The sequence below is a fragment of the Artemia franciscana genome, chromosome 18, assembly GCF_032884065.1.
Source record: "Artemia franciscana chromosome 18, ASM3288406v1, whole genome shotgun sequence".
NCBI lineage: Eukaryota > Metazoa > Arthropoda > Branchiopoda > Anostraca > Artemiidae > Artemia > Artemia franciscana.
Genome location: NC_088880.1, coordinates 29,799,691 through 29,824,532, shown reverse-complemented (window position 1 = coordinate 29,824,532; position 24,842 = coordinate 29,799,691). Strand labels below are relative to the sequence as shown.

At 32.8% G+C, this 24,842-nt stretch overlaps 1 long non-coding RNA gene across 1 annotated transcript; it reads left to right on the top strand.

Moving 5' to 3' along the window:
• The first annotated feature begins 1,942 nt into the window (after positions 1–1,942).
• LOC136038855 (uncharacterized) lies at positions 1,943–16,638 on the top strand. Its single transcript, XR_010620330.1, has 2 exons — positions 1,943–7,182; positions 14,462–16,638. It is a non-coding gene; the product is annotated as an uncharacterized LOC136038855 (long non-coding RNA).
• The last annotated feature ends 8,204 nt before the right edge of the window (positions 16,639–24,842 follow it).

Below are 24,842 nucleotides of genomic sequence, written 5' to 3'. Positions count from 1 at the left end.
CTGTCCATAATAATGATGATAACATTACTATTGTTTATTTAGATGAATGACTTCATCAACTATTTAATTATCCTGTTGAACATGGAATTATTGCAGATTTTGACGACATGGACAAGATATGGCTTTCAAAAATGAGCTTCAAGTTGACCAAGAAAAATACCCAGTTTTACTCACAGAAGGTCCTCTTAACCCAATAGTTAAAAACGAAAAAATGACGCAGATCATGGTTGAGAGTTTAGGGACTATATATATATATATATATATATATATATATATATATATATATATATAGACTAGCTGGGACCAGACGGCTTCACCACCTGGCCTCATCTAGTGGCACGCGGCAGGCTTCTACATATTGATTCTCATATGTATATACAACGGATATGTGCTAATTTTTAACTGCGTAAAACTTGTGGATATACAAGATTCTTCACTGTTCCATTCTCTGTGTATATAGATTGTCCGGTTTACCGATTCTTGAGCATGCAACGTATAATCGTCCATGGGAACAATCCGTATCAAGAGCACCCCGGCGTCCCCTTTGTAGTTATGTCCCTGTGTCCCGGTCGTCATTTATATTCCCTGTGTCCCGGTCGTCATTTGTGTCCCGGTGTTCCAGTCTGTGATTTCTCTTTGAGTGTCCCGGGCGTCATTTATATTCCTTGTGTCCCGGTGTCCCGGTCGTCATTTATATCCCCCTGTGCCCCCCGGCGTCCCCATTGTAGTTGTGTCCCTGTGTCCCGGTCGTCATTTATATTCCCTGTGTCCCGGTCGTCATTTGTATCCCGGTGTCCCGGTCTGTATATACATTCGTTTTTTAGTTTTGTTTTTCTCCTTTATTTTCTTCCTTTTTTCTTTTTTTTCTTTTTTAGTTTATTTAGATTTTTAGATTTTTTAGTTTTTTTATTAGTTTTTAGTTTTTTTGTAGTTTTTACCATTTTTTTAGTTTTTTTATTTTTTTTTTTACTTATGTCCTGGTCGTCATTTATACTCCCTGTGTCCCGGTCGTCATTTGTGTCTCGGTGCTTTGTTGATTGCTAATTTATATTATATTTATATTTATATTTTTTATATTTATTAATATTTTTTTAGTTTTCTTTTTCTCTTATTTTTCAGTTTTTTCCTTTTTTTAGTTTTTTCTTTTTTAGTTTTTAGTTTTTTTTTTGTTTTTTACCTTTTTTTAGTTTTTTTAGTTTTTTTAGTTTTTTAGCTTTTTTAGTTTTTTTATTAGTTTTTAGTTTTTTTTTAGTTTTTGCCTTTTTTTAGTTTTTTCAGTTTTTTTTTAGTTTTTAGTTTTTTACCTTTTTTTAGTTTTTTTTAGTTTTTTAGCTTTTTTAGTTTTTTTTCTTTTTAGTTTTTTTTGTAGTTTTTACCTTTTTTAGTTTTTTTTCTTCTTTTGTATTAGTGTGAAATAATTCAGACGTCATATGCGGACAAACACGACGTCACCCGACAGACAGACAGACAGACATAACCCACAAACAACTTATTTTTATATATATTTATTCATATTTTTTTAGTTTTCTTTTTCTCTTTTATTTTTCAGTTTTTTCCTTTTTTTTAGTTTTTTTCTTTTTTAGTTTTTATTTTTTTTTAGTTTTTTACCTTTTTTTAGTTTTTTTTAAGTTTTTTTAGTTTTTTAGCTTTTTTAGTTTTTTTATTAGTTTTTATTTTTTTTGTAGTTTTTGCCTTTTTTTATTTTTTTCAGTTTTTTTTTAGTTATTAGATTTTTACCTTTTTTTAGTTTTTTTTAGTTTTTTAGCTTTTTTAGTTTTTTTTTCTTTTTAGTTTTTTTTGTAGTTTTTACCTTTTTTAGTTTTTTTCTTCTTTTGTATTAGTGTGAAATAATTCAGACGTCATATACGAACAAACATGACGTCACCTGATCCACAGATCCACACACAGACAACTTATTTTTATATAGATAGATATATCTATATATATAAAAATAAGTTGTCTGTGTGTGGATCTGTGGATGGATCAGGTGACGTCATGTTTGTTCAAATATGACGTCTGAATTATTTCACACTAATACAAAAGAAGAAAAAAACTAAAAAAGGTAAAAACTACAAAAAAACTAAAAAGAAAAAAAACTAAAAAAGCTAAAAAACTAAAAAAAACTAAAAAAAGGTGAAAATCTAATAACTAAAAAAAAACTGAAAAAAATAAAAAAAGGCAAAAACTACAAAAAAAATAAAAACTAATAAAAAAACTAAAAAAGCTAAAAAACTAAAAAAACTAAAAAAAACTAAAAAAAGGTAAAAAACTAAAAAAAACTAAAAACTAAAAAAGAAAAAAACTAAAAAAGATTATATCTTAAATATATATAAAAATGAAACTAAACTGAAAAGCAAACTGAAACTAAAAATGTAGAAACTGGTAATTGCATAAATATTTCTATATATTTTGACAATAGATTAAAGTAATTCGAAAACCTTATAACAGATATTTATAATTTTGAGTTTTATTATAAATTGTCGAGTGTTTGCATGCTTGGTACGTAAAATTTTTTTCTAACATCAATGTTAGAATGACACGTAGAAATCTATTAATGTTTAAGTTTAAAATGACTGATGAACTTACAATGGCAAAAGCCGATGAAGATGCTCAAAGAGTCTATGCCAAAAAACTTGCTGCTGATAGAGAAAGTCAGAAAAGAAAGCGTGCCGAGGAATCAAAAGAACAGCAAGGAAACAGGCTTGAGGCTAAAGAACGCAAAACCGCGCAGTTAGATGAAGATCCACCTGGACAGCGAGAGTCAAAACATATCAAAACTGAAAATGATAGCGATGATGATTGGGTTTGGGATCTTGACTTGGATAAGGTCATCAATGCCTACCAGATTTTAGTTAAAAAAACAAAGGTTCGGCGATATGTATTTCATAGTGAAGCTGAAAAATAAAGAAGAAAAAGAAAACTGAAAAAAGAAAAAATGTAAAAACTAAAAAATACTAAAAAAAAAAAACACTCAAAGAGAAACTACAGACCGGGACACAAATGACGACCGGGACAGAGGGAATATAAATAACGACCGGGACACTCAAGGAGAATTTACAGACTGGGATACCGGGACACAAATGACGACCGGGACACAGGCAATATAAATGACGACCAGGACAACAATGACAACACCCGAGGAAGCTGTTCAAAACGAATGTATTCACGCCGAAGTAGCTGAGTTGGTAAAGCATTATGTTTCAGGTTCTATGTCCGAGAGGCTCCAGGTTTGAACCTTGGCTTTAGCATTAATACAAAAGAAGAAAAAAACTAAAAAGGTAAACACTACAAAAAAACTGAAAAGAAAAAATATATATATATATATTTATATCTTTTCCACAAAAATAATAATTTAGTGCTTCTGCTTAAAAACAGCAATCGAATTGATGCCTCCTGATACGCAACTATCAACAAAGTGGCAATCGTTGTGGTCGGTGATCAGTTCTTACCTCGAGATAATATTCTTTATAGGCGAAACAATCAGTTGACAAGAATTGCTTAAACTCATCGATGCTACGATGCCCTACAATATCCTGACGAATATATATGACGCCCGGGACACTCAAATAGAAATCACAGACTGGGACACCGGGATACAAATGACGACGGGGACACAGGGAATATAAATGACGACCCGGACACAGGGACACAACTACAACGGGGACGCCGGGGGCACAGGGAGATATATAAATGACGACGGCAACAAAGGAAATGGTCGATTAGCAATCACCATCAACAAAGCTCAAGGGCAATCAATAGAATCATGAGGTATAGATCTGAATACGGATTGTTTTCCCATGGACCATTAAGCGTTGCATCTTCAAGAGTCGGTAAACCTGACAATCTATTAAAAACTACAAAAAAAACTAAAAACTAATAAAAATAATAAAAAGGTAAAAAACTAAAAAAACTAAAAACTAAAAAAAAAACAAAAAAAAAGAAAAAAACTGAAAAATAAGCTAAAATAAAGGTAAAAACCAATAAAAAACTAAAAAAAAATGAAAAAAATAAAAAAAGGCAAAAACTAAAAAAAAAACTAAAAACTAATAAAAAAAGTAAAAAACTAAAAAAACTAAAAAAACTAAAAAAAGGTAAAAAACTAAAAAAAATAAAAAATAAAAAAAACTAAAAAAAAGGAAAAAACTGAAAAATAAGCTAAAATAAAGGTAAAAACCAATAAAAAACAAAAAAGAAAAAAAGGAAAAAACTAAAAAAAATTTTCATCTAAAAAACTAAAAAAACTAAAAAAGGTAAAAACTAAAAGAACTAAAAAAGAAAAAAATAAATGACGACACTCAAAGAGAAAGCGACCAGGACAAAAGGAATGTTCGATTAGCAATCAACAAAGCACCGGGACACAGGGAGTATAAATGACGACCAGGACATAAGTAAAAAAAAAAACTAACAAAACTAAAAAGAAGGTAAAAACTACAAAAAAAAAGAAAAAAAAACTAAAAACTAATAAAAAAAACAAAAAAATCTAAAAATCTAAATAAACTAAAAAAGAAAAAAAAAGGAAAAAAATAAAGGAGAAAAACAAAACTAAAAAACGAATGTATATACAGACCGGGACACCGGGATACAAATGACGACAGGGACACAGGGAATATAAATGACGACCGGGACACAGGGACACAACTACAACGGGGACACCGGGGGAAACAGGGGGATATAAATGACGACCGGGACACCGGGACAGGGAATGGTCGATTAGCAATCACCATCAACAAAGCTCAAGGGCAATCATTAGAATCATGAGGTATAGATCTGAATACAGATTGTTTTCCCATGGACCATTATATGTTGCATGTTCAAGAGTCGGTAAACCTGACAATCTATTTATATGCAAAGACAATGGGACAGCAAAGAATGTTGTATATTCGCAAGTTTTACGTAGTTAAAACCATATATATATATATATATATATATATATCTATATATATAAAAATAAGTTGTCTGTCCGTTACGCTAGATTATATCTTCTATATATATAAAAGAAAACAAACTAGAATGTAAAAACTGGAAATTGCATAAATATTTCGAAATATTTTGACAATAGATAAAAGTAATTCGAAAAAGAAAAATGGTAAAAAACTAAAAAAAAACTAAGAGAAAAAACTAAAAAAAAAAAATTAAAAATTAAAAAAATTAAAAAAAGAAAAAACCTAAAAAGAAAAAACGTAAAAAAATAAAAAAGATAAAAAACTAAAAAAAAAACTAAAAAAGCTAAAAACTAAAAAAAGAAAAAACTAAAAAAAAAACTGGGAATTGCACAAATATTTCAATATATTTTGACAATAGATTAAAGTAATTCGAAAACCTTAAAACAGATACCCCAAATTTGAGGTTTAATTTAAATTGTTGGAGCTTTAGCATGCTTGGCACGTAAAGATTTTTCCGAGTGTCAATGTTAGAATGAACATTGAGAAATTGAAGAAAACAAATCGATAAAAAGAAGAAACTAAAAAAAGAAAAAACTAAAAAAGAAAAAAAACTAAAGAAGAAACTGTATCTATATATATATAAATCTATCTTCTATATCTATCTATATATATAAAAATAAGTTGTCTGTCCGTTACGCCAGATTATATCTTAAAAATATATAAAAATGAAACTAAACTGAAAAGCAAACTGAAACTAAAAATGTAAAAACTGGTAATTGCATAAATATTTCTATATATTTTGACAATAGATTAAAGTAATTCGAAAACCTTATAACAGATGTTTATAATTTTGAGTTTTATTATAAATTGTCGAGTGTTTGCATGCTTGGTACGTAAAATTTTTTTCTAACATCAATGTTAGAATGAACACTGAAAAATTGAAAAACATTGAAAAAGGTAGAATGTTACCAAAAAGCAAAACCAGGCTTGCGGTTCAAAGAGAAATGGCCAGATTAAGAATGTGCAATTTACGTCAACGAAGGCGTAAAAAAACTAAAAAAAAGGCAAAAACTACAAAAAAAACTAAAAACTAATAAAAAAATAAAAAAGCTAAGAAACTAAAAAAACTAAAAAAACTAAAAAAAAGGTAAAAAACTAAAAAAACTAACTACAAAAAAAACTAAAAACTAATAAAAAAAATAAAAAAGCTAAAAAACTAAAAAAACTAAAAAAAGGCAAAAACTACAAAAAAAAACTAAAAACTAATAAAAAAGCTAAAAAACTAAAAAAACTAAAAAAAAAGGCAAAAACTACAAAAAACTAAAAAAACTAAAAAAAGGTAAAAAACTAAAAAAACTAAAAACTAAAAAAAACTAAAAAAAAGGAAAAAACTGAAAAATAAGCTAAAATAAAGGTAAAAACCAATAAAAAACTAAAAAAAACTGAAAAAACTAAAAAAAAGGCAAAAACTACAAAAAAAAACTAAAAACTAATAAAAAAAAGTAAAAAAGCTGAAAAACTAAAAAAACTAAAAAAACTAAAAAAAGGTAAAAAACTAAAAAAAATAAAAAATAAAAAAAAACTAAAAAAAGGAAAAAACTGAAAAATAAGCTAAAATAAAGGTAAAAACCAATAAAAAACTAAAAAGAAAAAAAGGAAAAAACTAAAAAAATTTTCATCTAAAAAACTAAAAAAACTAAAAAAGGTAAAAACTAAAAGAACTAAAAAAGAAAAAAATAAATGACGACACTCAAAGAGAAAGCGACCAGGACAAAAGGAATGTTCGATTAGCAATCAACAAAGCACCGGGACAAAGGGAGTATAAATGACGACCAGGACATAAGTAAAAAAAAAAACTAACAAAACTAAAAAGAAGGTAAAAACTACAAAAAAACTAAAAAGAAAAAAAAACTAAAAACTAATAAAAAAACTAAAAAATCTAAATAAACTAAAAAAGAAAAAAAAAGGAAAAAAATAAAGGAGAAAAACAAAACTAAAAAACGAATGTATATACAGACCGGGACACCGGGATACAAATGACGACCGGGACACAGGGAATATAAATGACGACCGGGACACAGGGACACAACTACAACGGGGACACCGGGGGAAACAGGGGGATATAAATGACGACCGGGACACCGGGACAGGGAATGGTCGATTAGCAATCACCATCAACAAAGCTCAAGGGCAATCATTAGAATCATGAGGTATAGATCTGAATACAGATTGTTTTCCCATGGACCATTATATGTTGCATGTTCAAGAGTCGGTAAACCTGACAATCTATTTGGATCAGGTGACGTCACTTGAAAAAACTGGATCAGGTGACGTCAAAACTGAAAAATTAAAAAAAGGCAAAAACTACAAAAAAAAACTAAAAACTAATAAAAAAAATAAAAAAGCTAAAAAACTAAAAAAACTAAAAAAAGGCAAAAACTACAAAAAAAAACTAAAAACTAATAAAAAAGCTAAAAAACTAAAAAAACTAAATAAAGGCAAAAACTACAAAAAAAACTAAAAACTAATAAAAAAAATAAAAAAGCTAGAAAACTAAAAAAACTAAAAAAACTAAAAAAAGGTAAAAAACTAAAAAAACTAACTACAAAAAAAACTAAAAACTAATAAAAAAAAATAAAAAAGCTAAAAAACTGAAAAATAAGCTAAAATAAAGGTAAAAACCAATAAAAAACTAAAAAGAAAAAAAGGAAAAAACTAAAAAAAATTTTCATCTAAAAAACTAAAAAAAAACTAAAAAAGGTAAAAACTAAAAGAACTAAAAAAGAAAAAAATAAATGACGACACTCAAAGAGAAAGCGACCAGGACAAAAGGAATGTTCGATTAGCAATCAACAAAGCACCGGGACACAGGGAGTATAAATGACGACCAGGACATAAGTAAAAAAAAAACTAACAAAACTAAAAAGAAGGTAAAAACTACAAAAAAACTAAAAAGAAAAAAACTAAAAACTAATAAAAAAACTACAAAATCTAAAAATCTAAATAAACTAAAAAAGAAAAAAAAAGGAAAAAAATAAAGGAGAAAAACAAAACTAAAAAACGAATGTATATACAGACCGGGACACCGGGATACAAATGACGACCGGGACACAGGGAATATAAATGACGACCGGGACACAGGGACACAACTACAACGGGGACACCGGGGGAAACAGGGGGATATAAATGACGACCGGGACACCGGGGCAGGGAATGGTCGATTAGCAATCACCATCAACAAAGCTCAAGGGCAATCATTAGAATCATGAGGTATAGATCTGAATACAGATTGTTTTCCCATGGACCATTATATGTTGCATGTTCAAGAGTCGGTAAACCTGACAATCTATTTATATGCAAAGACAATGGGACAGCAAAGAATGTTGTATATTCGCAAGTTTTACGTAGTTAAAACCATATATATATATATATATATATATATATATATATATATATATATATATATATATATATATATATATATATATATATATATATATATATATATATATATATATATATCTATCTATCTATATTCACTGGTGGGACATAGGGACACAACTACAATGGCGCGTAACTATTATGGCGCGTAACGACTTACGCGCGCGGGGGGGCTTGGGGGGGGGCGCGAAGCGCCCCCACCAACTAGGTGTTGGGGTGGCGCTTCGCGCCACCCAATCGCTAGTATAATATAAATTAGCAATCAACAAAGCACCGAGACACAAATGACGACCGGGACACAGGGAGTATAAATGACGACCAGGACATAAGTAAAAAAAAAAAACTAAAAAAACTTAAAAAATGGTAAAAACTACAAAAAAACTAAAAACTAATAAAAAAACTAAAAAATCTAAAAATCTAAATAAACTAAAAAAGAAAAAAAAGAAAAAAGGAAAAAAATAAAGGAGAAAAACAAAACTAAAAAACGAATGTACATACAGACCGGGACACCGGGATACAAATGACGACCGGGACACAGGGATATAAATGACGACCGGGACACAGGGACACAACTACAATGGGGACGCCGGGGGGCACAGGGGGATATAAATGACGACCGGGACACCGGGACACAAGGAATATAAATGACGCCCGGGACACTCAAAGAGAAATCACAGACTGGAACACCGGGACACAAATGACGACCGGGACACAGGGAATATAAATGACGACCGGGACACAGGGACATAACTACAAAGGGGACGCCGGGGTGCACAGGGGGATATATAAATGACGATGGCGACTCAGGGAATGGTCGATTAGCAATCACCATCAACAAAGCTCAAGGGCAATCATTAGAATCATGAGGTATAGATCTGAATACGGATTGTTTTCCCATGGACCATTATATGTTGCATGTTCAAGAGTCGGTAAACCTGACAATCTATTTATATGCACAGACAATGGGACAGCAAAGAATGTTGTATATTCGCAAGTTTTACGTAGTTAAAAACATATATATATATATATATATATATATATATATATATATATATATATATATATATATATATATATATATATATATATATATATATATATATATATATCTATATTCACAGGTGGGACATAGGGACACAACTACAATGGCGCGTAACTAATATGGCGCGTAACGACTTACGCGCGCGGGGGGGCTTGGGGGGTGGGTGCGAAGCGCCCCCACCAATTAGGTGTTGGGATGGCGCAAAGCGCCACCCCAACAGCTAGTATATATATATATATATATATATATATATATATATATATATATATATATATGTTTTTAACTACATAAAACTTGCGAATATACAACATTCTTCACTGTCCCATTGTCTGTGCATTTAAATAGATTGTCAGGTTTACCGACTCTTGAACATGCAACATATAATTGTCCATGGGAAAAACAATCCGTATTCAGATCTATACCTTATTATTCTAATGTTAGCCCTTGAGCTTTGTTGATGGTGATTGCTAATCGAAAATTCCCTGTGTCCCCGTCGTCATTTATATATCCCCCTGTGCCCCCCAGCGTCCCCGTTGTAGTTGTGTCCCTGTGTCCCGGTCGTCATTTACATTCCCTGTGTCCTGGTCTTCATTTGTGTCCTGGTTTCCCACTCTGTAATTTCTCTTTGAGTGTCCCGGTTGTCTTTTATATTCCTTGTGTCCCGGTGTCCCGGTCGTCGTTTGTGTCCCGGTGTCCCGGTCTGTAATTTCTTTTTGACTGTCCCGGTCTGTCATTTCTCTTTGAGTGTCCAGGTCGTCATTTATATTCCCTGTGTCCTGGTCGTCATTTGTGTCCCGGTGTCCCGGTCTGTAGTGTCATCTTATAAAAACGTCATATACAAAGCCTTATATATACTTATAATGACGTCATATGCAAACCCACAAACAAACAAACATACAACTTATTTTTATATATATGGATATAGCTTCTTTTTTAGTTTTCTTTTTTTTTTAGTTTTGCAGCTGTTTTAGTTTTCTTAGCTTTTTTTCTTTTTAGGTTTTTACGTTTTTATTTTTTTCCATTCTTTTAAGTTTTCTTCTTTTTAGGTTTTTTCTATTTTTAGCTTTTTTTCGCACCATGTTAGTTACGCGCCACTCTAGTTGTGTCCCTGTGTCCCAACTGTGAATATAGATAGATGTATATATGTTTTTAACTACGTAAAACTTGCGAATATACAACATTCTTCGCTGTCCCATTGTCTGTGCATATAAATATATTGTCAGGTTTACCGACTCTTGAACATGCAACATATAATTGTCCATGGGTAAAACAATCCGTATTCAGATCTATACCTTATTATTCTAATGATAGCCCTTGAGCTTTGTTGATGGTGATTGCTAATCGAACATTCCTTGTGTCTCGGTCGTCATTTATATACCCCCCTGCTATTTATATATATATACTAGCTGTTGGGGTGGCGCTTCGCGCCACCCCAACACCTAGTTGGTGGGGCGCTTCGCGCCCCCCCAAGCCACCCTGCGCGCGTAATTCGTTACGCGCCATATTAGTTATGCGCCATTGTAGTTGTGTCCCTGTGTCCCACCTGTGAATATAGATAGATTTATATATGTGTTTCAAACTACGCAAAAATTGCGAATAAACAACATTCTTGGCTTTCCCATTGTCTGTGCATATGCAAAGCCGTATGTACTAATAATGACGTCATATACAAACGCTCTTTTTACAAACAAACAAACATGCATCCATATAACTCGTTTTTATATAGATAGATACAATACAAATTAACTGCGTAAAACTTGCGAATAAACAACATTCTTCGTTGTCCAATTGTCGCTGCATATAAATACATTGTCAGGTTTACCGACCCTCGAACATGCAACGTACAATTGTCCATGGGAAAAACAATCAGGATTAAGATCTATACCACATTTTTCTAATGATTGACCTTGAGCTTTGTTAATGGTGATTGCAAATACTAATCGAATTGGGAATTGCAATCTTTTAAATTGAAAAAGCAGATCCGTTGGAATCATGGGAATGCGAGGAATAAGAACAGCCTCACCCTCATAAGGCCCTGTCAAGATTGTGGCCTCTATTAGGTTTTCCATTGTTTTTTTTTACGGCAGGTCGCGTGCCATTGCAAAGCTTTGGTGGGTTGATATTTCTTAAAAGTATTATTGGTACGCCTATTTTTAGTTGTAGCACGTGTGGTGGAAACCCTGAAGGATCTATGGAATTTAAAAATTCAGACGGATAATTAACCGCTTCATTTGGTTCCAAAACTGTGTCGACTGACTTGTAAAGGACTGCCTGGTCTCGAATCTTTTTCTAAACAATATTGTTGATTTCGTGGACGTCTATATTTTTGGGTGCGAGAATCGCTCTTTCACTTAGCCATTTATTATTTTTATAATTTTTTAGAATATTCAGAAATACTTTTTCAATCAATTCATTTTTGGACGTCACTAAATTACAGAAATCAGCAGGTAGTTGTATATGTCCTGAAATTGAGTCTACTGTTTGACCAGAGTCATCGTTTTGCAATCGAACACGCATATTTGTAGTTAATTTTAATATTGTTACGTGTGCCTATAAATTAGATTTTTTTAGGCAAGCATTCATTTCGTCTGCAGGAGTTAAACTACGTAAAAATTGCGAATATACAACATTCTTGGCTTTCCCATTGTCTCTGCATATACAAAGCCGTATGTACTAATAATAACATCATATGCAAACGCTCTTTTCACAAACAAACAAACATGCATACATACAACTCGTTTTTATATAGATAGATAGATAGATAGATAGATAAAATACAAAATAACTGCGTAAAACTTGCGAATATACAACATTCTTCGCTGTCCAATTGTCGCTGCATATAAATAGATTGTCAGGTTTACCGACCCTCGAACATGCAACGTACAATTGTCAATGGGAAAAACAATCAGTATTAAGATCTATACCACATTTTTCTAATGATTGACCTTGAGCTTTGTTAATGGTGATTGCAAATGCTAATCGTATTGGGAATTGCAATCTTTTAAATTGAAAAGGCAGATCCGTTGGAATCTTGGGAATGCGAGGAATATGAACAGCCTCACCCTTAAAAGGCCCTGTCAAAATTGTGGCCTCTATTAGGTTTTCCATTGTTTTTTTTACGGCAGGTCGAGTGCCATAGCAAAGCTTTGGTGGGTTTATATTTCTTAAAAGTATTATTGGTAGGCCTATTTTTAGTTGTAGCACGTGTGGTGGAAACCCTGAGAATAATATCTCGAGTAAAAACTGATCACCGACCATTACGATGGCCACTTCGTCGATAGTTGGAGCATTGTATCTACGCACATGTTGGCCAGGAGGCGTTTTGTCAGAGGAAATAACAATTTTATGCGTATAAGTAGGCATCAAATCGATGGCTGTTTTGAACAGACGCACTAAATTATTATTTTCGTGGAAAAGATGTTGTAATTGGGAAACGATTGTCCTTTCAATGTTGGGAGAAATTTCGCAACGTGCATTCAATTCAGAATTTCTATCACTGATGAAGTACAATTGTAAAAATTTATGATTCTCGCCTGAGAATGGTAGAAGAGACCCTGCTCTATGATAAATTTGCCCTTTTACTTTGAAAGTAGACATAAATTGATCTGGATTTTCAATTTGGGCTTCAAACGACGTCATTTGGAAACATGAGTTGTATTTTCTGATTCATTTACATTCCTTATGTCCCGGTCGTCATTTATATCCCCCTGTTTTATATCCCGCTTATTTTTCAGTTTTTTCCTTTTTTTAGTTTTTTTTTACTGTTTTAGTTCTTTTAGTTTTTACGTTTTTTAGTTTTTTTAGTTTTTTAGATGAATTTTTTTTTTAGTTTTTTACCTTTTTTTCGTTTTAGTTTTTATTGGTTTTTACCTTTTTTTTAGCTTTTTATCTTTTTTTTTTTTTTTTTTTTAATTTATTAGTATTCTTTTTCTCTTCTATTTTTCATTTTTCCTTTTTTTTTAGTTTTTTTTTAGTTTTTAGTTTTTTAAGTTTTTTCCTTTTTTTAGTTTCTTTAGTTTTTTTAGTTTTTTGGCTTTTTTATTTTTTTATTAGTTTTTAGTTTTTTTTGTTGTTTTTGCCTTTTTTTAGTTTTTTTAGTTTTTTCAGTTTTTTTTTTTAGGTTTTAGTTTTTTACCTTTTTTAGCCTAACCAGGATTTGAACCTGGGACCTTCATTCTCCGTTCTGACACCCTCTCTCACCGAGTGACTACTCCAGCATGTTCATTTTGGTGTTTTAAATGGTATATTATTAACCAAATTAATGTGTTTTACAATATACTAAGCATCGTCATAACAAAAATGACGGCAACTAATTTCATGACGTCAGCCGAAACATGACGTCACCTGATCCACAGATCCACAGACCCACAGACAGACAGACAACTTATTTTTATATATATAGATAGATACAGTTTCTTCTTTATTTTTTTGTCTTTTTTAGTTTTTACTTCTTTTAGTTTCTTCTTTTTATTGATTTGTTTTCTTCAATTTGTCAATGTTCATTCTAACATTGACACTTGGAAAAATCTTTACGCGCCAAGCATACTACAGCTCCAACAATTTATATTAAACCTCAAAATTTGGGGTATCTGTTTTAAGGTTTTCCAATTACTTTAATCTATTGTCAAAATATATTGAAATATTTGTGCAATTCCCAGTTTTTTTTAGTTTTTTCTTTTTTTTAGTTTTTTAGCTTTTTTTAGTTTTTTTTTTAGTTTTTTATCTTTTTTATTTTTTTACGTTTTTTCTTTTTAGGTTTTTTCTTTTTTTTAATTTTTTTAATTTTTAATTTTTTTTTAGTTTTTTCTTTTTAGTTTTTTTTTAGTTTTTTACCATTTTTCTTTTTTCGAATTACTTTAATCTATTGTCAAAATATGTCGAAATATTTATGCAATTTCCAGTTTTTACATTCTAGTTTGTTTTCTTTTATATATATAGAAGATATAATCTGGCGTAACGGACAGACAACTTATTTTTATATATATAGATATATATATATATATATATATATATATATATATATATATATATATATATATATCTATCTATATATATAAAAATAAGTTGTCTGTCTGTGGATGGATGGATGGATCAGGTGACGTCACCTGAAAAAACTGGATCAGGTGACGTCAAAACTGAAAAAACTAAAAAAAGGCAAAAACTACAAAAAAAACTAAAAACTAATAAAAAAAATAAAAAAGCTAAAAAACTAAAAAAACTATAAAGGTAAAAACCAATAAAAAACTAAAAAAAAACTGAAAAAACTAAAAAAAGGCAAAAACTACAAAAAAAAACTAAAAACTAATAAAAAAAGTAAAAAAGCTAAAAAACTAAAAAAACTAAAAAAACTAAAAAAAGGTAAAAAACTAAAAAAAATAAAAAATAAAAAAAAACTAAAAAAAAGGAAAAAACTGAAAAATAAGCTAAAATAAAGGTAAAAACCAATAAAAAACTAAAAAAAAAAGGAAAAAACTAATAAATGACGACACTCAAAGAGAAAGCGACCAGGACAAAAGGAATGTTCGATTAGCAATCAACAAAGCACCGGGACACAGGGAGTATAAATGACGACCAGGACATAAGTAAAAAAAAAAAACTATCTATATATATAAAAATAAGTTGTCTGTGGATCTGTGGATCGTGGATCAGGTGACGTCACCTGAAAAAACTGGATCAGGTGACGTCAAAACTGAAAAAACTAAAAAAAGGCAAAAACTGCAAAAAAAACTAAAAACTAATAAAAAAAATAAAAAAGCTAAAAAACTAAAAAAACTAAAAAAAGGCAAAAAAAACTAAAAACTAATAAAAAAGCTAAAAAACTAAAAAAAACTAAAAAAAAGGCAAAAACTACAAAAAAACTAAAAACTAATAAAAAAAATAAAAAAGCTAAAAAACTAAAAAAACTAAAAAAACTAAAAAAAGGTAAAAAACTAAAAAAACTAAAAACTAAAAAAAACTAAAAAAGGTAAAAACTAAAAGAACTAAAAAAGAAAAAAATAAATGACGACACTCAAAGAGAAAGCGACCAGGACAAAAGGAATGTTCGATTAGCAATCAACAAAGCACCGGGACACAGGGAGTATAAATGACGACCAGGACACAAGTAAAAAAAAAATTAACAAAACTAAAAAGAAGGTAAAAACTACAAAAAAACTAAAAAGAAAAAAAAACTAAAAACTAATAAAAAAACTAAAAAATCTAAAAATCTAAATAAACTAAAAAAGAAAAAAAAAGGAAAAAAATAAAGGAGAAAAACAAAACTAAAAAACGAATGTATATACAGACCGGTACACCGGGATACAAATGACGACCGGGACACAGGGAATATAAATGACGACCGGGACACAGGGACACAACTACAACGGGGACACCGGGGGAAACAGGGGGATATAAATGACGACCGGGACAAAAAAACTAAAAAGAAAAAAAAACTAAAAACTAATAAAAAAACTAAAAAATCTAAAAATCTAAATAAGCTAAAAAAGAAAAAAAAAGGAAAAAAATAAAGGAGAAAAACAAAACTAAAAAACGAATGTATATACAGACCGGGACACCGGGATACAAATGACGACCGGGACCCGGGACACAGGGAATATAAATGACGACCGGGACACAGGGACACAACTACAACGGGGACACCGGGGGAAAAAAAACTAAAAAAAGGCAAAAACTGCAAAAAAAACTAAAAACTAATAAAAAAAATAAAAAAGCTAAAAAACTAAAAAAACTAAAAAAAGGCAAAAAAAACTAAAAACTAATAAAAAAGCTAAAAAACTAAAAAAACTAAAAAAAAGGCAAAAACTACAAAAAAACTAAAAACTAATAAAAAAAATAAAAAAGCTAAAAAACTAAAAAAACTAAAAAAACTAAAAAAAGGTAAAAAACTAAAAAAACTAAAAACTAAAAAAAACTAAAAAAGGTAAAAACTAAAAGAACTAAAAAAGAAAAAAATAAATGACGACACTCAAAGAGAAAGCGACCAGGACAAAAGGAATGTTCGATTAGCAATCAACAAAGCACCGGGACACAGGGAGTATAAATGACGACCAGGACACAAGTAAAAAAAAATTTAACAAAACTAAAAAGAAGGTAAAAACTACAAAAAAACTAAAAAGAAAAAAAAACTAAAAACTAATAAAAAAACTAAAAAATCTAAAAATCTAAATAAACTAAAAAAGAAAAAAAAAGGAAAAAAATAAAGGAGAAAAACAAAACTAAAAAACGAATGTATATACAGACCGGTACACCGGGATACAAATGACGACCGGGACACAGGGAATATAAATGACGACCGGGACACAGGGACACAACTACAACGGGGACACCGGGGGAAACAGGGGGATATAAATGACGACCGGGACAAAAAAACTAAAAAGAAAAAAAAACTAAAAACTAATAAAAAAACTAAAAAATCTAAAAATCTAAATAAGCTAAAAAAGAAAAAAAAAAGGAAAAAAATAAAGGAGAAAAACAAAACTAAAAAACGAATGTATATACAGACCGGGACACCGGGATACAAATGACGACCGGGACCCGGGACACAGGGAATATAAATGACGACCGGGACACAGGGACACAACTACAACGGGGACACCGGGGGAAACAGGGGGATGTAAATGACGACCGGGACACCGGGACAGGGAATGGTCGATTAGCAATCACCATCAACAAAGCTCAAGGGCAATCATTAGAATCATGAGGTATAGATCTGAATACAGATTGTTTTCCCATGGACCATTATATGTTGCATGTTCAAGAGTCGGTAAACCTGACAATCTATTTATATGCAAAGACAATGGGACAGCAAAGAATGTTGTATATTCGCAAGTTTTACGTAGTTAAAACCATATATATATATCTATCTATATTCACAGGTGGGACATAGGGACACAAATACAATGGCGCGTAACGACTTACGCGCGCGGGGGGGCTTGGGGGGGGCGCGAAGCGCCCCCACCAACTAGGTGTTGGGGTGGCGTGAAGCGCCACCCCAACAGCTAGTATATATATATATATATATATATATATATATATCTATATATATAAAAATAAGTTGTCTGTCTGTGTGTCTGTCTGTGGATCAGGTGACGTCATGTTTCTGTGTTGACTGACGTCATGAAGTTAGTTGTCGTCATTTTTGCTATGACGGTGACGTCATTAATGGTATTTAAGACATGCGTTCACGGAAAAATGTTTAATTGTAAAATGACTGAAGAACCTACAATGGCGACAGCCGAGGAAGCTGCTCAAAGAGTCTATGCCAAAAAACTTGCTGCTGATAGAGAAAGTAAGAAAAGAAAGCGTGCCGAGGAATCACAAGAACAGCAAGAAAACAGGCTTGCAGCTGATAGAGAAAGTAAGAAAAGAAAGCGTGCCGAGGAATCACAAGAACAGCAAGAAAACAGGCTTGCGGCTAAAGAACGCAAAACCGCGCAGTTAGATGAAAATCCACCTGGAAAGCGAGAGTCAAAACATATCAAAACTGAAAATGATAGCGATGATGATTGGGTTTGGGATTTTGACTTGGATAAGGTCATCAATGCCTACCAGATTTAAGTTAAAAAATAAAGGTTCGGCGATATGTAGTTCATAGTGACGCTGAAAAATAAAGAAGAAAAAAAACTGAAAAAATGTAAAAAACTAAAAAAAACTAAAAAGAAAAAACACTCAAAGATAAATTACAGACCGGGACACAAATGACGACCGACACAGAGGGAATATAAATGACGTCCGGGAACCTCAAAGAAAAATTACAGACTGGGACACCCAGACACAAATCACGACCGGGAATATAAATGACGACCGGGACGCAGGGACACAACTACAACGGGGACGCCGGGGGCACATGCGGGATATATAATTGACGACTGAGACACAGGGATTGTTTGAATAGAAATTACAGACCGGGACATCGGGACACAAATGACGACCGGGACACTGGGACACAGGGAATATAAATGACGACCGGGACACAGGGAATATAAATGCTATTTATATGCACAGACAATGGGACAGCGAAGAATGTTGTATATTCGCATGTTTTACGTAGTTAAAAATATATATTTATATCTATCTCTATTCACAGGTGGGACACAGGGACACAGCTACAATGGCGCGTAACTAATATGGCGCGTAACGACTTACGCGTGCGGGGGGGCTTGGGGGGGCGCGAAGCGCCACCCCAACAGCTAGTATATATATATATATATATATATATATATATATATATATATATATATATATATATATATATATATATATATATATATATATATATCTATCTATATAAAAATAAGTTGTCTGTCTGTCTGTGGATCAGTTGTCGTCATTTTTCTGTGTCGGCTGACGTCATGAAATTAGTTGTCGTCATTTTTGCTATGACGGTGACGTCATTAAAGATATTTAAGACATATATGTTCACGTAGAAATCTATTAATGTTTAAGTTTAAAATGACTGATGAACTTACAATGGCAAAAGCCGATGAAGATGCTCAAAGAGTCTATGCCAAAAAACTTGCTGCTGATAGAGAAAGTCAGAAAAGAAAGCGTGCCGAGGAATCAAATGAACAGCAAGGAAACAGGCTTGAGGCTAAAGAACGCAAAACCGCGCAGTTAAATGAAGATCCACCTGGACAGCGAGAGTCAAAACATATCAAAACTGAAAATGATAGCGATAATGATTGGGTTTGGGATTTTGACTCGGATAAGGTCATCAATGCCTACCAGATTTTAGTTAAAAAAACAAAGGTTCGGCGATATGTATTTCATAGTGAAGCTGAAAAATAAAAAAGAAAAAAAAACCTGAAAAAAGAAAAAAATGTAAAAAACTAAAAAATACTAAAAAGAAAAAACACTCAAAGAGAAATTACAGACTGGGACACAAATGACGACCAGGACAGAGGGAATATAAATAACGACCGGGACACTCAAAGAGAAATTACAGACTGGGATATCGGGACACAAATGACGGCCGGGACACAGGGAATATAAATGACGACCAGGACACAGGTATTTAAGAATATCGTTCAAAGACAAATTTTTAATTGTAAGAAGACCGTTGAAAGAGAAATTTCTAATTGTAAAATGACTGAAGAACCTACAATGGCAACGGCACCACCATCGAAGTAGATAACCAGTGGGTTGTTCCATATTCCCCATTAGTGCGAAACGTCAACCCCAAGTCAAATTCGTGCATTGTTTGGCATCATTTTAACAACTTGCTCTCCATCAGCTCCTACAGAGTTATGGGAAAAATATAAGTCAAAAATGTCCGAAGATATACTCCATCAAAAATAGTTAGAGACGTCAGATATGACTTTTGATTTTACATCAGAAATTTATAACTACACTTTAGTTATTATAGAAGATTTGTGCGTACGTATGGCAAACAAACCTCTTCAGGATTTGGGAATGCCTTCACCTAACCGTATCGCTGCTGTTTCGACATGTGTAGAATTGGATCGTGAAAAAAGTTACAGTACGAATGATCTATTGTCGTATGTACAAAATAACATTTCCAAGTTAACGTCGGAACAAAAAGACATTTATGATACGATAGACTCAATTTCAGGACGTATACAACTACCTGCTGATTTCTGTAATTTAGTGACGTCCAAAAATTAATTGATTGAAAAAGTATTTCCGAATATTCTAAAAAATTATAAAAATAATAAATGGCTAAGTGAAAGAGCGATTCTCGCATCCAAAAATATAGACGTCAACGAAATCAACAATATGGTTTTGACCAAGATTCGAGACCAGGCAGTCCTTTACAAGTCAGTCGACACAGTTTTGGAACCAAATGAAGCGGTTAATTATCCATCTGAATTTTTAAATTCCATAGATCTTTCAGGGTTTCCACCACACGTGCTACAACTAAAAATAGGCGTACCAATAATACTTTTAAGAAATATCAACCCACCAAAGCTTTGCAATGGCACGCGACTTGCCGTAAAAAAAACAATGGAAAACCTAATAGAGGCCACAATCTTGACAGGGCCTTTTGAGGGTGAGGCTGTTCTTATTCCTCGCATTCCCATGATTCCAACGGATCTGCCTTTTCAATTTAAAAGATTGCAATTCCCAATTCGATTAGCATTTGCAATCACCATTACCAAAGCTCAAGATCAATCATTAGGCAAATGTGGTATAGATCTTAATACTGATTGTTTTTCCCATGGACAATTGTGCGTTGCATGTTCGAGGGTCGGTAAACCTGACAATCTATTTATATGTAGCGACAATGGGACAGCGAAAAATGTTGTATATTCGCAAGTTTTAAGCAGTTACTTTGTATTGTATCTACCTATCTATCGTTCTATATAAAAACGAGTTGTGTGTATGCATGTTTGTTTGTTTGTAAAAAGAGCGTTTGCATATGACGTCATTATTAGTGCATACGGCTTTGTATATGCACAGACAATGGGAAAGCCAAGAATGTTGTATATTCGCAATTTTTACGTAGTTTAACTCCTGCAGACGAAATGAATGCTTGCCTGAAAAATTCTAATTTATGGGCACACGTAAAAATATTAAAATTAACTACAAATATGCGTGTCCGATTGCAAAACGATGACTCTGGTCAAACATTTTCAGATCAATTGCTGGCAATTGGAAACGGAAAGCTCCCAGTAGTGGGAAAGCCAAAAATGTTGTATATTCGCAATTTTTACGTAGTTTGAAACACATATATAAATCTGTCTATATTCACAAGTGGGACAGAGGGACACAACTACAATGGCGCGTAACTAATATTGCGCGTAACGACTTACGCGCGCGGGGGGGCTTGGGGGGGCGCGAAGCGCCCCACAAACTAGGTGTTGGGGTGGCGCGAAGCGCCACCCCAACAGCTAGTATATATATATATATATTTATATATATATATATATATATATATATATATATATATATATATATATATATATACATATATATATATATATATTTATATATATATATATATATATATATATATATATATATATATATATATATATATATATATAAATAAGTTGTCTGTGTGTGTGTGTGTGTCTGTCGAGTGACGTCATGTTGGTGTGTCGACTGATGTCATGAAGTTAGTTGTCGTCATGTTTGTTATAACGGTGACGTCATTAAAGGAATTTAAGACATTCGTTCACGGAAAAATATTTAATTGTAAAATGACCGAAGAACCTACAATGGCAACAGCCGAGGAAGCAGCTCAAAGAGTCTATGCCAAAAAACTTGCTGCTGATAGAGAAAGTAAGAAAAGAAAGCGTGCTGAGGAATCACAAGAACAGCAAGAAAACAGGCTTGTGGCTGATAGAGAAAGTAAGAAAAGAGAGCCTGCCGAGGAATCACAAGAACAGCAAAAAAACAGGCTTGCGGCTAAAGAACGCAAAACCGCGCAGTTAGATGAAAATCAACATGGACAGCGAGAGTCAAAACATATCAAAACTGAAAATGATAGCGATGATGATTGGGTTTGGGATTTTGACTTGGATAAGGTCATCAAACCCTACCAGACTTAAGTTAAAAAAACAAAGGTTCGGCGAAATGTACTTCATAGTGACGCTGAAAAATAAAGAAGAAAAAGGAAGCTGAAAAAAGAAAAAAGGTAAAAAATAAAAAAAACTAAAAAGAAAAAACACTCAAAGAGAAATTACAGACCGGGACACAAATGACGACCGAGACAGAGGGAATATAAATGACAACCAAGAACCTCAAAGAGAAATTACAGACTGGGACACCCCGACACATATCACGACCGGGACACAGGGAATATAAATGAAGACCGGGAAACAGGGACACAACTACAACAGGGACGCCGGGGCACAGGTGGGATATATAAATGACGACCGGGACACAGGGATTGTTCGAATAGAAATTACAGACCGGGACACCGGGACACAAATGACGACCGGGACACCGGGACACAGGGAATATAAATGACGACCGGGATACTCAAAGAGAAATTACAAACTGGGACACCGGGACACAAATGACGACCAGGACACAGGGAATATAAATGACGACTGGGACACAGGGACACATCATTAGAATAATGAGGTATAGATCTGAATACGGCTTGTTTTTCCCATGGACAATTATATGTTGCATGTTCAAGAGTCAGTAAACCTGACAATCTATTTATATGCAGAGACAATGGAACAGCGAAGAATGTTGTATATTCGCATGTTTTACCTAGTTATTTATATTTATCTCTACTCACAGGTGGGACACAGGGACACAACTATAATGGCACGTAACGACTTACGCGCGCGGGGGGGTGCTTGGGGGGCGCGAAGCGCCCCACCAACTGGGTATATATATATATATATATATATATATATATATATATATATATATATATATATATATATATATATATATATATATATATATATATATATATATATATATATATACTACCGCTTAGTGAACAACAGCTGGACTACGTTCATGTATCGGAAATGAAAGAATTCGCCAAACAGCTTCATTACTGCTTATGTATCTTCCAGCCTGATATTGTACGATTTCGTCGAAATCCTTGATTTCGGGCTGCAAGCCAAAAACTGCCATGTCACTGCCTTTGTTGACGTATTTACATATATATTTGATTGCCTTTACGGAGTTACAGTATTCAACGTTTATGTGTGCATTAAATGTTTTTTGATAATAATGGGGAATATGGAACAACCCACTGGTTATCTACTTCGATGGTGGTACTGTTGCCATTGTAGGTTCTTCAGTCATTTTACAACTAGAAATTTCTCTTTCAACGGTCTTCTTACAATTAAAAATTTGTCTTTGAACGATCTTCTTAAATACCTGTGTCCTGGTCGTCATTTATATTCCCTGTGTCCCGGTCGTCATTTGTGTCCCGGTATCCCAGTCTGTAATTTCTATTTGAGTGTCCCGGTCGTTATTTATATTCCCTCTGTCCCGGTCGTCATTTGTGTCCCGGTCTGTAATTTCTCTTTGAGTGTTTTTTCTTTTTAGTATTTTTTAGTTTTTTACATTTTTCTTTTTTCAGTTTTCTTTTTCTTCTTTATTTTTCAGCTTCACTATGAAATACATATCGCCGAACCTTTGTTTTTTTAACTAAAATCTGGTAGGCATTGATGACCTTATCCAAGTCAAAATCCCAAACCCAATCATCATCGCTATCATTTTCAGTTTTGATATGTTTTGACTCTCGCTGTCCAGGTGGATCTTCATCTAACTGCGCGGTTTTGCATTCTTTAGCCTCAAGCCTGTTTCCTTGCTGTTCTTTTGATTCCTCGGCACGCTTTCTTTTCTGACTTTCTCTATCAGCAGCAAGTTTTTTGGCATAGACTCTTTGAGCATCTTCATCGGCTTTTGCCATTGTAAGTTCATCAGTCATTTTAAACTTAAACATTAATAGATTTCTACGTGAACATATATGTCTTAAATATCTTTAATGACGTCACCGTCATAGCAAAAATGACGACAACTAACTTCATAACGTCAATCGACACAGAAACATGACGTTACCTGACAGACAGACACACAGACAGACAACTTATTTTTATATATATACTAGCTGTTGGGGTGGCGCTTCGCGCCACCCCAACACCTAGTTGGTGGGGCGCTTCGCGCCCCCCCAAGCCCCCCCGCGCGCGTAAGTCGTTACGCACCATATTAGTTACGCGCCATTGTAGTTGTGTCCCTGTTTCCCACCTGTGAATAGAGATAGATATAAATATATGTTTTTAACTACGTAAAACATGCGAATATACAACATTCTTCGCTGTCCCATTGTCTGTGCATATAAATAGATTGTCAGGTTTACTGACTCTTAAACATGCAACATATAATTGTCCATGGGAAAAACAATCCGTATTCAGATCTATACCTCATTATTCTAATGATGTGTCCCTGTGTCCCGGTCGTCATTTATATTCCCTGTGTCCCGGTTGTCATTTGTGTCCCGGTGTCCCAGTTTGTAATTTCTCTTTGAGTGTCCCGGTCGTCATTTATATTCCCTGTGTCTCGGTGTCCCGGTCGTCATTTGTGTCCCGGTGTCCCGGTCTGTAATTTCTATTCGAACAATCCCTGTGTCCCGGTCGTCATTTATATATCCCGCCTGTGCCCCCGGCGGCCCCGTTGTAGTTGTGTCCCTGTGTCCCGGTCGTCATTTATATTCCTAATTTCATGACGTCAGCCGACACAGAAACATGACGTCACCTGATCAACAGATCCACAGACAGACAACTTATTTTTATATATATAGATATATATATATATACATATATATATATATATATATATATATATATATATATATATATATATATATATATATATATATATATATATATATATATATATATATAACTACGTAAAACTTGCGAATATACAACATTCTTGGCTGTCTCATTGTCTGTGCATATAAATAGATTGTCAGGTTTACGGACTCTTGAACATGCAATATATAACTGACCATGGGAAAAACAATCTGTATTCAGATC